Source organism: Staurois parvus, unplaced genomic scaffold, assembly GCF_062004578.1.
Source record: "Staurois parvus isolate SC_StPar_1 unplaced genomic scaffold, SC_StPar_1.0 ptg000068l, whole genome shotgun sequence".
Taxonomy (NCBI): Eukaryota; Metazoa; Chordata; class Amphibia; order Anura; family Ranidae; genus Staurois; species Staurois parvus.
This window is the reverse complement of record NW_028317864.1, coordinates 1,357,001-1,372,207: the sequence shown is the minus strand read 5'-3', so window position 1 is coordinate 1,372,207 and position 15,207 is coordinate 1,357,001. Positions and strand designations below refer to the sequence as shown.

Genomic DNA, 15,207 nt, shown 5'->3' with positions numbered 1-15,207 from the left:
TCTTTGAATGAGAAACTACAAGTCCCGACAGCTGCTAAGGCTTGTAGTTCTCAATGGAGTGTCGTGGTGGTTCATTGAGTCTGTCACTGTATCTGCTTGCTCGTACATCCTGTACAGCAAAGAGATATACTAACAGGTCTGCAGGAGACCTGCATGGCACCAGCGATCTGCTGGTCACTGGTGAAAAGTTTTACAGGCTCCTGCAATAAAAAAATAATAAATACACATTTTTTTACCTGCAAAAAAATGTGCATGTAATTGTTTTTATAAAGGTGAACTTATCCTTTAAGCTCCAGGGCAATTTTCACATTTTAGTTATAGACATGGTAATTTGGTAATGTTATTTTTATATTTATGATACTGAAGATGTAGATTTTTTTACTTTACGTTAAATTGGGTTTTAAAAAGTAAAACCTCTCTATAAGTTAAAGGCTAAGTCAACCTTTTGCAAAAACTTAAAAAAATAATAAATGCACCCATACCCACTTGAGCCCTGGAAGATTTTACTCCCTTCATGACCAGGCCATTTTTGCCGTTCGGCACTGCACTATAACTGGTAATTGCGCAGTTCTGCAACGCTGTACCCAAATTAAATTTATATCATTTTTCCACACAAATAGAGCTTTCTTTTGGCAGTATTTGATCACCACTGGGTTATTTTTTTGCGATATAAATGAAAAAAGACCGAAAAGATTGAAAAAAACACAAACAATATTTTTTACTTTCAGCTATAAAACGCATACAATAAAAAAAATGTAAAAGATATCAAAATTCTTCATAAATTTTGGCCAAAATGTATCCTGCTACATTTCTTTGAAAAAAAAAACCTCAAGTGTATATTGATTGATTTGTGTGAAAGTTATAGCACCTACAAACTCTGGTATATTTACTTATTTATTTTTATACCATCAATGGTGGTGATCAGCAACTTATATTGGGACTGTGATAGTGCAGCGGGCAATATGACACTAACTGAAGCTGGGGGGGAACTGACTAACTGCAACGAAAATGACCAGTGACATTAATACAGTGATAATACTATACACTATCACTGCACTAATGACACTGGCTGGGAAGGGGTTAACAACTAGGGTGATTAAGGGGTTAAATGTGTCTATGTGTAAAGTGTGCTGCTTTTACTAATAGATCTCTACGTTTCTCATCCCTGCAAAATCCAGAGATTATTCCCTTTGTACAGAGCTCTGTGTTGAATGTCAACACAGAGCTCTGGGCTGTGATTGAACACAGTTGATCAGCAGGTCCCGGCCGTAAATCTTTGGCTGGGACTTGCTAACAAGCTCTCGCTGTGTGCCCGGCTGTCAAACCCAAAAGTAGGCAGCAACGTATGGGTACGTCACTTTGCCTACAGCAGCCACCCGTCCGCAGTACATTACAGGCGAGCGGTCATTAAGTGGGTAAGTAGAAAAAAAAAGTGGGGTAATGATTGTTTTGCAAAGGAATCTGGAAAGCTTTGCTGCAGGAGTGGGGGCAAGGACTCAGCGAGATTTGCTTTTTTGTTTGCCTATTGCAGCTTGCATTTTCCAAACTAAATTTTTACAAGTGTCTACAGTGATTTCTTAAAGATTTATGAATATTCCTGAGCTCCACACTCTGGAAGTGTCAATGGACTACCAGTACGGTGACGTCACCACGCTTGTGCTCCTATGAGTACTACAAGTCCCTCTGTTACAGTGGCAGACAGGACTCATAGTGTGAATGAATGATGGCAGCTCTGTGGACGGAGAAACAAACAGTTGCACAGATTTAGATTTTTTTTTTTGGTATACGTCTCAGTGTGCAATGGTACCAAAACACCTGCTACATAGCCTAGGCTCTCAGCGGTCACACTGACAGCAGGTCCCAGCAGCTAGGCCTGTGGGTGCAAGCCCAGTGGGGGATGGGTTGTAGGGCGTACAAGGTATGTCCTAGGGCTTTAGGAGATGACTTGAGAACCTGTGGTACATATGTTGGCATTTAATTAAACATTAAAAGGATAAGTGATAATAAATGGTAAAATAAACTGCGCTAAATGCATGAAAAGTGATAAATACTACTAATAAACAAATAATGACTGTATATAAACACAAACAAAATGCTGCCACTTTGAAAATAAATGAATAAAACACATAAAAGAACACTTAATAAGTGATGGAGTAGCGCAAAAACTCTTATACGTGTGGAAAATAACAAAAATATATAAAACAAAAAAATGTATTAAAAAAATTAAAAAGTATATAGTCCCCCCAAAAAAGTCCAAATAATATTAGTTTATCCATCAAATAGTTCTTCAAAACTTCTTAAAAGATGGCCACCCCGTGAAAAAATTTAAGAGAAGTGTAGTGTTCCCCCTTTTGTGGTCATCTTTTAAGAAGTTTTGAAGAACTATTTGGTGGATAAATTATTTGGACTTTTTTGGGGGAATATACACTAATTTTTTTTATACATTTTTTTATTCATCCATTTTTTGGTTTATATATTTTTGTTATTTTCCACACGAATAAGAGTTTTTGCGCTACTTGATCATTTGTTGAGTGTTCTTTTATGTATTTAATTAAACATGTCAGGTCAGAAGTCAAGCCTAGGCCCATCCTCTTTATTCATGGATATGCAGCACAGTGATGGGCCCAGGCTTCACCTTAACAATTAAAGTCAGTATTTGTTTACCAATAGCCGCCTGGCCAATAGCCGTTTGGCGGCCGGGAAAAGGCTGTAGAATTCAGGGTGGACGCCATATGGTGTCCTCCCGCACATGCGCAGTTTTCGCGCTTGCAGAGCCACGCAGCGGACACAGCCGATGATAGATCTGAGTACCGGCCCCCGTTGCCGATACCATATGACCTGCTGTGACCAATCACAGCAGGTCACATGACAGTTGTATACAATGGATGGCTTCATTCATGCCATCCATTGTATACTAGTGTCTAGCTGTGAATGGCCACAGCGATCACATGCACATGTCATGTGATTAGCTGTGGCCAAATCACAGCTAAGCACAAAAAAAAAAAAAATACCCTGAATGAATCGATGTCATTCAGGTAAATGCTTGCTTATAGCAAAGTAATTCTTTGCTATAAGAAAATTGTGTAAAAAAAAAAAAAAAAATACAGATCACTTCCCCAAAGTAGTACAATGTTACTATGGTATAGTGACAGTGAAATATGAAAAAAAAAATCTTAAAAAGAAGAAAATATATGTAAAAAAAAAAATTCAAAATAATAAAAAAATTAAACATTTAAAAAAAAATATATATATATATATATACACATTTTTTTTTTCATACTGTCACCAGTCAGTGTCCCTGATCACCGCCATGCCAGTTATATGATGACGCTGTATTGCACTGGTGACAGTATGTAAAAAAAAAAATTTTTTTTCATTTTCCGAAAAATTATGACAAAAAAAATACAACTTCAAAAAACTCGCCATGCCTCTTATGAAGTACGTCGGACTGTCTACTCTGCAAAAAGGGGTCATTTGGGGGATATCTGTACTGTTCTGACATTCTTGGACCTCAAGAAATTAGATTGGCTGTCAGTACTTCAGGATTGATCAATATTCAGATCTATACCATAGTTTGTGAACTCTATAACTTTCCTACAAACTAAAAAATACAACCTAATATGGGTTATATTCACCAAAGACATGTAGCAGAATACATCTCGGCCTAAATTTATGAAGAACAATTATTTATTTGCAAACTTTTATAACAGAAACAAAGAAAAACGTGTTTTTTTTTTTTAAATGTTCGGTCTTTTTTTGTTAATTTAGCAAAAAATAAATACCCCAGTGGTGATTAAATACCACCAAAAGAAAGCTCTAGTTGTGTGAAGAAAATTATAAAATTTTAGTTTGGGTAGAATGTTGTATGACCGCGCAATTGTCATTCAAAATGTGAGAGCGCTGAAACCTGAAAAATGGCCTCAGCAGGAAGGTGTAAAAGTGCCCGGTATTGAAATGGTTAATAGAGCGCCCTGGCTGGAGGGACTCTGGCTGAGCTTCCAAGTCGCCTTATTCTCAGAAAGTTGGCAAGTTTGGGATCCAGTACTGCGGGTGAGAACTCCGTAAAGTTTGCTTTTTTTTTACTCTTGCAGCTGACATTTTCCAAACTAAATTTTACAAGTGGACACAGCGATCTCTAAACATTTTATGATTATTCATGAGCTATGTTTCCATGTAGAAAAGCACAGAGATCAATCAGTCTTTTTTTTCATTAAATAAGCATGCATTGTGATATGGAATTTATATCTAAATAAGCCCAAAGAATTGGAGTTATTGTCATTAGATGGTGTTGTGGTATAAGAGCCTGGGCAAAACTTCTCAAAATCTTGAAGCCGGCTCCAAAAAGGTAAGGGATCAGCAACAATGTGGTCTGATCTATGACGTTTTCACTTTTCACAGCTGATATTTACACAGTTCTTTACCCTCCATCAACAGCAGGTATATACGAGGTGTAACAATTTAAAGTGTTACTAAACCCTCAACAGTAAAATCAGTCTGTATATGTAGTAGCATGCTTGTTATACTCACTGTGGAACCTAAGGGGTTAATCCTCCTCACTGTGCAAAAAGGATGGTTGATCCTGTCTTCTTTGATCCTACCCTTCTTCTAGTGTCCCCAGTCTATCTGCTGATAGAACAGAGCCTTGGGGGCAAGCTGCACATGCTCAGTTTGGTGTGTATTGCTAGGGAGGAGTTTTTTTTCTCTTGGGAGGGTGCATGTGATCAGCACAGGTCCAATCAGCACTGTACAAAAAATGGCCACTGCCCCAGTCTATAACTGACCTTCACAGCAAGGAGCACATAGAAGGGCAACGCATGTCAAACAACAAAAGAAAAATTCCCAGCTCTAACTTGCCAGCCAGCTTGCAAACAAACCAAATTAACCTGTCTAACAGTATGCGTTAAAAACAGGGGTTTAGTTAGCACACATTTGCAAACACATGCGTAAGCTACAGAGCCTTTTCACAGCACCCCAGTATTCTGTAGTTCCTGACTCTCCAATTTTAAGAGCCCCCATAGTAGAGGCACTGTCCAGACAGAGGGCCAGGGGTTATGCAGCCTCATAGGACAATCAGGGGAGAATGAAAACTCCTCCTACAAGCTTTAACCAGTGCTTGGCTAGACACTGATAAAAGTCACAAGACTGCTCTAACTGCTGATGAGAAAAGGTATTTAGCAGTTTATATTTACTAAAATAATTGCATTTCCATGTTGTGTGCACTGTGGGAGACTAGAAATAGTGAATGCGGGGTCCGGAGAGACCAGATATAGTGCATGCAGGGTCCAGGGAGACCAGATATAGTGCATGCAGGGGCCTGGATTTAGGAACACTAAGTTTTTTTTGAATGGCATAGGTGGTCTAAGGAGCGGCAGGAAGATGTTCACGATGTGGGCAGCCATGAGCACAAAGAACAGATGCAAATGTGGTAGAAATCCTGCTGAATAATAGGGGATCAAATACTTATTTCCCTCATAATTTGTCAGACATGCATTTCTTTTGAATTTTTTGTTGCTATTCTGTCTCTCAGTGTTACAATACACCTACCATTCGATTTTTAGACTGATCATTTCTTTGTGAGGGCAAACATTCAAAATCAGCAGGGGATCAAATACTTATGCTTATTTCCTTCACTATGTATATATATATATAAATATTATATATATATATATATATATATATATATATATACACACATACACAGTATATATATATAATGATTATTTTTTTAATCGCCACAAAGGGGGGTACGTACAATGGATGCAGAGTGGGGGGTATGGGGCAAGGCAGAGGAATGAAGGTTTCAACAAACATAGCAGACACCAGCACAAGGGATACTTCTCATTAAATGTAAGTACTGTCTGTCCCTGGTGCTGATTTACATAAAAAATATTTAATTAAAATGTAGCTTTAACACTGGTTCTCAGTGGTTGATCACTATCAATACATGTCATATACAGTAACTACAGCTATTCTTCTAGTTTCAGCTAGCTATGAAATTATAAAATGCAGCCTGCTTAATGCAGAGGTTTTTCTTAGGTCATCTGCCACTTATTTTTGATGATCATTGCCATGAATGTTTGTTAATGTGTTTATGTAAGCTCTTCTGTCACTGTACACCATGATAATCAAATGACATCCTATTAGAGGGATAGCTCTGTGTTTCCAGACTTCTGAAATCAGATTGTGTGACATGGCCTTTGGTGCTATTATTCTACATACAAATATGATGTGGGAACTCCCTCGTGTGTAGCTGCATGTATGTCTTCTGTCTTCACATCTACTCCTCTGCTTGACCTTCCAAATGCCATGCTGCACGGCCTGCAGATTATGTTGCATTTTCTTTGCACACTTAAGGGAATCAACTGCCTCCTCAGCTGTGGAATATGTGATAAAAGGTTCAGCTACAATGCCACTTACTCTATCTTCTCACTCATGTATTTTTGGTCTGATTGCTGTAAACAGATGAGGGATGAAATCCATTTGGTGGAAAAAGCTGGCCATACACTGCTAATTCATTCAGCCAGATTCTTCCATCCACACCCCCCCCCTGCCCTCCCCACAGGGATATTGTATTCTGACAGTTGCAGCTACTGAGCGAGAATAGTTTTCCAACATGTCCCTTCGACATATCCCCTTTCTGCTGGTGAGCAGTGTATGTCCCCTTACTGATGGTCAGTGGTGTGTGCCCCCTTACAAATCATCAGCACTGTGTGCCCACTTAGTGATGGTCAGCAGTGTGTCCCTCTACTGATGGTCAGCAGTGTGTCCCTCTACTGATGGTCAGCAGTGTGTCCCTCTACTGATGGTCAGCAGTGTGTGCCCCCTTACTGATGGTCAGCAGTGTGTGCCCCCTTACTAATGGTCAGCAGTGTGTGCCCCCTTACTGATGGTCAATGGTGTGTACCCCCTTACTGATGGTCAGCAGTGTGTGCCCCTTTTCTGATGGTCAGCAGTGTGTGCCCCCTTACTGATGGTCATTCTGCCCTTGGTCAGTGGAGAAGGGTCTTCCTTGTTGCTGATCAGTGGAGAAGGGTGTTCCTTGTAGCTGGTCAGTGGAGAAGGACCCCCTTTGTTGCTGGTCAGTGGAAATGGGACCCCCTTGTTGACCTCCCATAATAATGTTCCTTGTCCCTGATGGTCAGCGGTGTGTACCCCCTTACTGATTGTCAGTAGTGTGTCCCTTTATGGATGGTCAGCGTTGTGTACCCCTTTATGGATGGTCAGCGGTGTGTACCCCCTTACTGATGGTCAGCGGTGTGTACCCCCTTACTGATGGTCAGCGGTGTGTTTCCCGTCTTACTGATGGTCAGCCGTGTATGCCCCCTTACTGATAGTCATTGTGCCCTTGGTCAGTGGAGAAGAGTCTTCCTTGTTGCTGGTCAGTGAAGAAGGGTCTCCCTCATTGCTGGTCAATGGAGAAGGGCCTCTCACGTAGCTGGTGAGTGGAGAAGGGCAACCCAAGTTGATGGTCCATGGAGAAGGGGCCCCCTTATTGCTGGTCAGCTGAGAAGGGCCCCCCTTGTTACTGGTCAGTGAAGAAGGGCCCCATTGTTGCTAGCCAGTGGTGGGGGTGGGCAGAGAGTTAGTGAATGTCAAAGAGAGGTCTCAGGTTTGGGAAGTAGGTTCTGCAGAGCTGTTGGAGGTGAAATCCTTGGCTCTGCAGGGTATTGGGGCTTTGACAGGTCAGCAATTCTGGGAATTGCAGATCAGAGGCACCTGGGGAGAGATCCAAGGCATAAACCCCAAGTGCCAGTGACGCCCTGTACAGCAGTTCACCAGGCAGTGTATGTGGGCAGTGTAGGTGTACCACCCCCTAGGTAGACTATTGCTAATACCCATGAAACAGACAAGAGCTAAAAAGGAATCTCCCAAAGGCTTTAAAAGGAACAGTGGCAAAAAGCAGTTGCCAGGATGTTCTAACCCCAAACTCAAGTAGAACGATGGCTTCCCATTTGAAAAATAAGTGCTGCAACTGTTAATTATAAGTGTGTCTGCTTTTACAGTTTTCCTATTTACCTTGTAAAGTCCCACAAGTACCTCTGGATCACTGCCAGTAAAGTCCACCTAATACAGCTCTCTGTGATGGAGTGGCAACAATGCTGCATTGCTCCGAAATTCAGAGCAGTATTCATACTCTCATGTAGGCTGTGCAGGGGGTTTGGTTATCGGCATTGTCACTGCTGATTCACAGAACTGTAGCACCTTGCCACACCTAGTCCTGCCTACTGCCGGAGGATTGACTGCACTGCCGGAGGATTGACTGCACTGCCCCTGTTGCTGAAGTCCTCACACTGTGATCTGCATTGTCTGTAAGCGCAGGAGGGACAAATAAAGAAGGATATGACTTAGGGCTTCTTGGACCAGGTCCATTGTTCTGCATTGCTCAATGCAGGCCCAATACAAGGCCAACCTGAAATCCATTGTTTCTAACAGGCCTAGTTCACTCCAATAGGTTGCATTGACATGCACTAGGTGGATATGAAGCCTTCTGCATTGAAATGTGGCAAAACTCACTGCAACACACTACTACATGCCACAGCTTGCATTAACCCCTTGCCTACCGGGCACTGTCAACCCCTTCCTGCCCAGGCCAATTTTCAGCTTTCAGCGCTGTTGTTTTTTATTTTTTGCACTATAAACGAAAAGGCCACTGTTATTGGCTTTTTACCTTGTCATGTGATCGTCCGTAGGACACAGCAATCACAGACAGCACCGGGTGCATGCCGCTGGGGATGCCTTCTGGGAGCACATCATATGACACCCTCCCAGAACTGGACAACTGTCCGTCATTCAGCTATAGCCTGGTTGTTAAGTGGTTAAGAAATGTACAATAAAATATTTTACCTTTTTCTGTGGGAAAAAAAAGATCAACACAATCTGTAGAAAAAACGCATGCCAACGCATGGCAACTCAAGTGCTCCTAACATGTGCTACATGCAATACACATGATGTGACTCCAGCCTCAGGGAAAGTAAAGGGCATTTCTTGTGTTGTCTACGGGGCTGTCAGGGATCGGTGGCGCATGCGCAGAACACCGATACACACTAGCCAGTGAGCAGCGGGACCTGGGCGATCGTGACGGCCGCGCATGCGCACTCGTGATCACGTACACGCTCCTGGCACCAATGACAGCGCAGGACAGGAGGTATGTCAATTGCCGATTGGTCTTTATTGTTCTGTTCCTGTTATCTGATCCTGTGAAGCTTCTGTTGACCTCTGCATTGTTCCTGACCCCTGGCTTACCTGACCATCCTTCTGCCTGATCCTCTGTACCGCGCTGCCCATTAGTTGCTGAACCCAGCTTGTGACCCTGACCATTCTCTGCCTGCTCCTCCGGTACCTCGCTGCCCGCACGTTGCTGACCTGGCCTGCCTGACTACGCCTTACATTACCCTGACAATCCATCCATCCATCCCGCACGGATCTGTCCCTGTTACCAGGCTTGCCAGCCTCTTCACGTCAGGCTCCATTTCCCGCACACCCCTGACGGCGCTCTCTACCATTGCCGGACGTACTCAGGGGTCGCAACCTGGTCTCAGTCTGCTCCAAGTCCATCCCCACCATCAGGGGCCCTGGTGAACAAGCAGATTGGGACTTAGACCCCGTGCCCTGAGGAACCCCGCGCTGTGGGCTGCTAGAGACACCACCAGGCGGTGCTTGACAGGGATACTGTATATCACATCACTGACAGTAGTGCTTGTTTAGTCTAACATGCAGCACTGTTTAGAGTACTTTAAAACTAAAATAAAAAGTCTGGACTGGAAGCATTATACCATAGAAATGCACCTTCTGTGAATGAGGCCTAACCTGTAGTGTCTTGTTGGGCAGAAGAGGACCTTATGGACACGGCTGTACAATGTGCAGAACATAATGACATTCCCAGACATTCTGCTGCCACTGCGTACTGTTTCCAGTTGAGACGCATTAGAAGAGGAAGCTGGTTATGCGCTGGGGCTTGCAATAAAGCATCCGCACGTGCATGGATGTATGACCCAAATGCACACTATCATACATCAGTGCACACGTGGGTGCTTTACGCGACCCCTGGAATACAACTGCATAGGAATGCATTGCAATGGATGGCTGGATACAATTGTAGGGGATCCTGGGAATGTCAATACACAGGCTCTGCACACTATACGGCCCCTCTTTCGCCATGTGCATGAAGCCTAGCTGTGTTCCCATTTTGGTTGATGTGGGTTATTTGTGTGCCTGGCTTATAAATTCCGTTCTTTGTAATTTTGGCGTTAAACAGCTGAAATCACAAGCCTGGTGAGTGTGGAGGTCATGAAGTCAGGCCTGGAGTATACATGGTCTATGAGAAGTACTGGAAGTGTGCAGAATTCATACACAGGCTGAGGAGTACCACTACATTACTATCATGGAGTGTACACCGCCCCCCCATCAAGAGGTCTGCTGGTGGCACATTGGAATGAGATTGACTTCTGGGGGTTGCAGCACTTTGCAGTTCATGAATTGAATGCACTCATTATAATGTCTTATAATTCTCTATAGTGATTGTATTGGATCCATTCACTGGTGGTGATAAGAAGAATTCCATCCTGGATGGAAAAAGTTGAATATATATATATAAATATACACCATGGAAGAATTGTGCCCTATAGATGAGGATAAACTGGGAAATTTTAAGAAGGTTTGGGAAGGATGGTGTATTTTCAGAAAATCAAAACGATACTTAGAAGTGGTTGGAGTGCAATAAGAAGCTGGAAAAACAGAATAGAAAGGGGGAAAAGAAAAAAGGAGAAGAAATGGTAAGATGGATGAAGATTAAGATGTAAATTGAAAGATGTAGAGGACAAGGGGAGGGGGAGGGTAAATATTGGGGATAGGGGAGGTAAACTGGTATAGATTTTTGGATGACATGATGTTGGTTTGAAATGGATTTTGTATGGGAAAAAAAAAGTTTAATAACGATATAATAGAAAAAAAAAAATTCCACCCAAAACAAATCGTTCTGTTTTAGTACTTACATTTTCCATCCTCTTCAAATACTGTATGTTCCATTGTCTGTGTATACACCGTATACATCTCTGTGAAGTCTCAATACCTGCAGTCTGCATTCCATACATGTACCTATGTCTGAGTATACATGATCTATAGGATTGTATCTACACATACTTTATTTGTACTGTACAGAATATTGAGGTCTAGTCTACACATGCTTCCCTTACTCTGTATTCCGTACACACTTCTATTATTCATCATATTACCCCTGTACAAATCATTAGTAATACCTCATCTGGAATATGCAGTTGAGTTTTGGGCACCAATTCACAAAAAGAACATTGGGGAACTGGAGAAAGTACAGAGAAGGGCAACCAAACTGATACGAGGCATGGAGGAGATCAGCTATGAGGAAAGATTAGAGGAACTGAATTTATTCTCTCTTGAGAAGAGGAGATTAAGGGGGGATATGATCACCATGTATAAATACATCAGTGGTTCATATAGTGAACTCGGTGTAGAGCTATTCACCCTGAGGTCAACACAGAGGACAAGGGGGCACTCTATGTCTGGAGGAAAAGAAATTTAATCTCCAAACATGGAAAGGTTTCTTCACAGTGAGAGCTGTGAAAATGTGGAATAGACTCCCTCAAGAGTTGGTTCTGGCCAGCTCAGTGGATTGCTTCAAAAAAATCCTGGATTCTTTCTTAGATACACAGAATATAACTGGATACTAATATTTATAGGTAAAGTTGATCCAGGGAATATCCAATTGCCTCTCGGGGGATCCCAGATTTCCCAGCAGGAGCAAATTGGATCATGCTTTGCTGGGTTTTTTACCTTCCTCTGGATCATGCTATGTACTCCCCCATCTCATGTACTCCCCTCTCATGTACTCCCCCCATCTCATGTACTCCCCCCATCTCATGTACTCCCCCCATCTCATGTACACCCCCATCTCAAGTACACCCCCATCTTATGTACTCCCCCATCTTATGTACACCCCCATCCTAGGTACTCCCCCATCTCATGTACTCCCCCATCTCATGTACTCCCCCATCTCATGTACTCCCCCATCTTATGTACACCCCCATCCTAGGTACTCCCACATCTCATGTACTCCCCCATCTCATGTACTCCCCCATCTTATGTACACCCACATCTCATGTACACCCACATCTCATGTACACCCACATCTCATGTACTCCCACATCTCATGTACTCCCCCATCTTATGTACTCCCACATCTCATGTACACCCACATCTCATGTACTCCCCCATCTCATGTACTCCCCCATCTCATGTACACCCACATCTCATGTACACCCACATCTCATGTACACCCACATCTCATGTACACCCACATCTCATGTACTCCCACATCTCATGTACTCCCACATCTCATGTACTCCCCCATCTTATGTACTCCCCCATCCTAGGTACTCAGCCATACATTGGCCCAGCACAGTGTCATGTCTTATGTCACTGTGATGTCTATAGTCTCTGGTAAATCCTAGATTTCATTCTCCGTATTATCAGAGCAGCACATACAGTGTGTCAGCTCCCTTGCCTGGTACTTTTTGAAGACTATCTGTACAGATCATCAAGCGGTGCTCTTTCCATACTCGTACATGTCAGGATGTATATCAGCACAGCTGAACATGATACCTCTAACCCCGACGCACACAGGTTCATTATCATTTGATAAGAAGACGTGACTCCCAGAATCCTTTGCAGCTCTGCTATTTACATGACAAGCCTAGCATGCCTTAATATTGGGTTCTTGGTAATAGTGATTGCCATGCCTTCTAACAGAATGAATGGATCATTCAAGCACTGCACAGCCTTCCAGTCCTCCCCTCGTCTTCCCCCTCCCGTCCTGTGCCGGCCTCCCATCCATATGCAGGTCACATCCTGAGAGATTGCTGTCCTTTACGGACTGTGATATGCAGAGAGATCCCTCTCCCAGCATGCACTGCACCAGACAGCTATATATAGAGGCAGGGACTGCCAGTGCAGCTGCTTGAAGACACCAAGTCACCCCTGCCCCTTGGTCTCCCTTTGCCTAGGCACAAACAGGTCAGTACCCAGGCGGCAGCAGCGCCAGCCTCAGGCGTCTGCAATTTCACATCTTGTTTCTGGAGGCATTGGACATTCTGTACTATAGACAGCTTTATAGGTCCCATTTCCAGGCAATATTCCGAGGGGTGGATGAGAGCTGCCTGTGTCTGGGCACTGGGGGGGTCCTGTCCCACCTGTTACGCTCAGCAATAGACTCACTAACAGAAGTTTGTTAGGCAGATCTCATGTGGCTAATGCAGAACAGTATATATAATAGGCGACCAATCATGCATTTTGTAGCAGCTTTTATGGACAGCCCAAAAATGTTTTTGTAAGCTAAAAAAAATAATTTCAGATCTCATTGACTGGTATGATCATCCAATGCAACACATCGCTTTTAGTATTGTGATTTTATGTTCTGTTTTGTTACATTACATTGCAGGCTATAGTCACACTTGATTTTGGGGTATCCAGGTGATTTTTTTTAATGCTTTTTGGGCTTTTTTAGGCATTTGGTTAGCGGTGTGCTTTACAGGAGCTTCATCAGGGCAGGATCAAGCGTATCTGGCCCTATAGACTTTTATAATGGTAGTTCCTGAAAAACGTATGTAATGCACGTTTTTTGTGCATTTTTCAGGCACTCCCATCGAAGTCTATGGGGCCAAAAAGGCCTACATCTGCCTGCCTGGAAAGAAGCTTATGTATTTTTTTTAAGTGACAGGCGTCTAGTGACAGACAACTGAGCACTCAGGTGTGAACAGGCACCATTAACAACACCATTTGTAATGTTAAGTGTTTTGTAGCTTTGAAGACACTCAGGTCAGAATGAGACCTCCGTGATGTGATTTTATGTTACTTTTTATGCTACATTATGTTATGTTTCAGTTTTGTGATTTTATTTTATTATTATACAGGATTTACATAGCGCCCGGGGGCGGACTGACCATTTGGGAACTCGGGCACTGTCCGAGGGCCCAGGGTCAGTAGGGGGCCCCATGAGATGCCCCTGGTACCTTTCATAGGCTTTTTTGGGTGTGGTTTGAGTGTGGGTGAGGACACAGGGGCCCCATGATCCCCTATTGCCCGGGGGCCCCATGAGTTGTCAGTCCGCCCCTGATAGCGCCAACAGTTTGCGCAGCACTTTACAAAATGAAGGTAGACATTACAGTTACAATACAATTTGGCTGGGGCGTCCCTAGGGTTGGTGTCACCCGGTGCGGTAACACATGGTGTCACTCCTCCAGAGGTGGGCGGTCCCTGTCGTGCACACACAGCCTGGCTCTTCCCCTCCCTGTGTCCCCATCGCATTCCCCCCCCCCCAGACCAGTGTTGCAAGATCAATTAACCCCGTATAGGTTGCTGATAGGGAGCATAATGGATCAGACTCTGATCCATTATGCTCAATCCGCAGATCCGGTCCATCTTGCGGGGATCGACGGCTTGCTGTAAAACTTTTTGGTGTCACTTCGTGAGATAGGTGTCAACTGGTGCGACACGCACCCCCCACACCCACCTAGGGACGCCACTGCAATTTGGTACAAAAGGAAATAGAGAGCCCGGCTCATTAGAGCTTACAATTTTATGTTACGTTTCAGTGTTGGGATTTTATGTCGTGTTATGTTATGTTGTGTTATTTCAGTGTTGTGATATTATGGTTTGGCGTTGTGATTTTATGTTACATATGTTATTTTATGTTATGTTTCAATGTTGAGATTTTATGTTGTGTTATTTCAGTGTTATGATATTATGGTTTGGTGTTGTGATTTGTTACATATGTTATTTTATGTTATGTTTCAATGTTGGGATTTTATGTTGTGTTATTTCAGTGTTGTGATATTATGGTTTGGTGTTGTGATTTTATGTTACATATGTTATTTTATGTTTCAATGTTGAGATTTTATGTTGTGTTATGTTATGTAGTTTCAATGTTGTGATATTATGGTTTGGTGTTGTGATTTTATTTTACATATTTTATTTTATATTATGTTATTTATTTTTCATCTGTCATTTTTTGTTTTCTTATTTTAAGTTATGTTTCAGTGTTTTGATTTCACTTTACATTATGTTATGTTGTTTCATTGTTGCGATAAGTTATGTTTTTTCAGTGTTGTGATTTAATGAGTGGAATGCATGGATATTTGCTAGTGATTTAAAAAAAAAAAAAAAGCGCAACATTTTCAT

General features: G+C 42.6%; 1 protein-coding gene across 2 annotated transcripts in view; it reads left to right on the top strand.

Moving 5' to 3' along the window:
* The window catches only part of AK1 (adenylate kinase 1), a 143,913-nt gene that overhangs the window by 50,970 nt on the left and 77,736 nt on the right, over positions 1–15,207 (top strand). The window contains exon 1 of one of the 2 annotated variants that reach the window (XM_089669007.1): positions 12,934–13,044. The exons of the other annotated variant lie outside the window; for it this stretch is intronic. The gene's annotated coding sequence lies outside the window, so the exon portion shown is untranslated. Of the gene's footprint in view, positions 1–12,933; positions 13,045–15,207 lie in introns of those variants that run through there. 2 annotated transcript variants of the gene reach the window in all.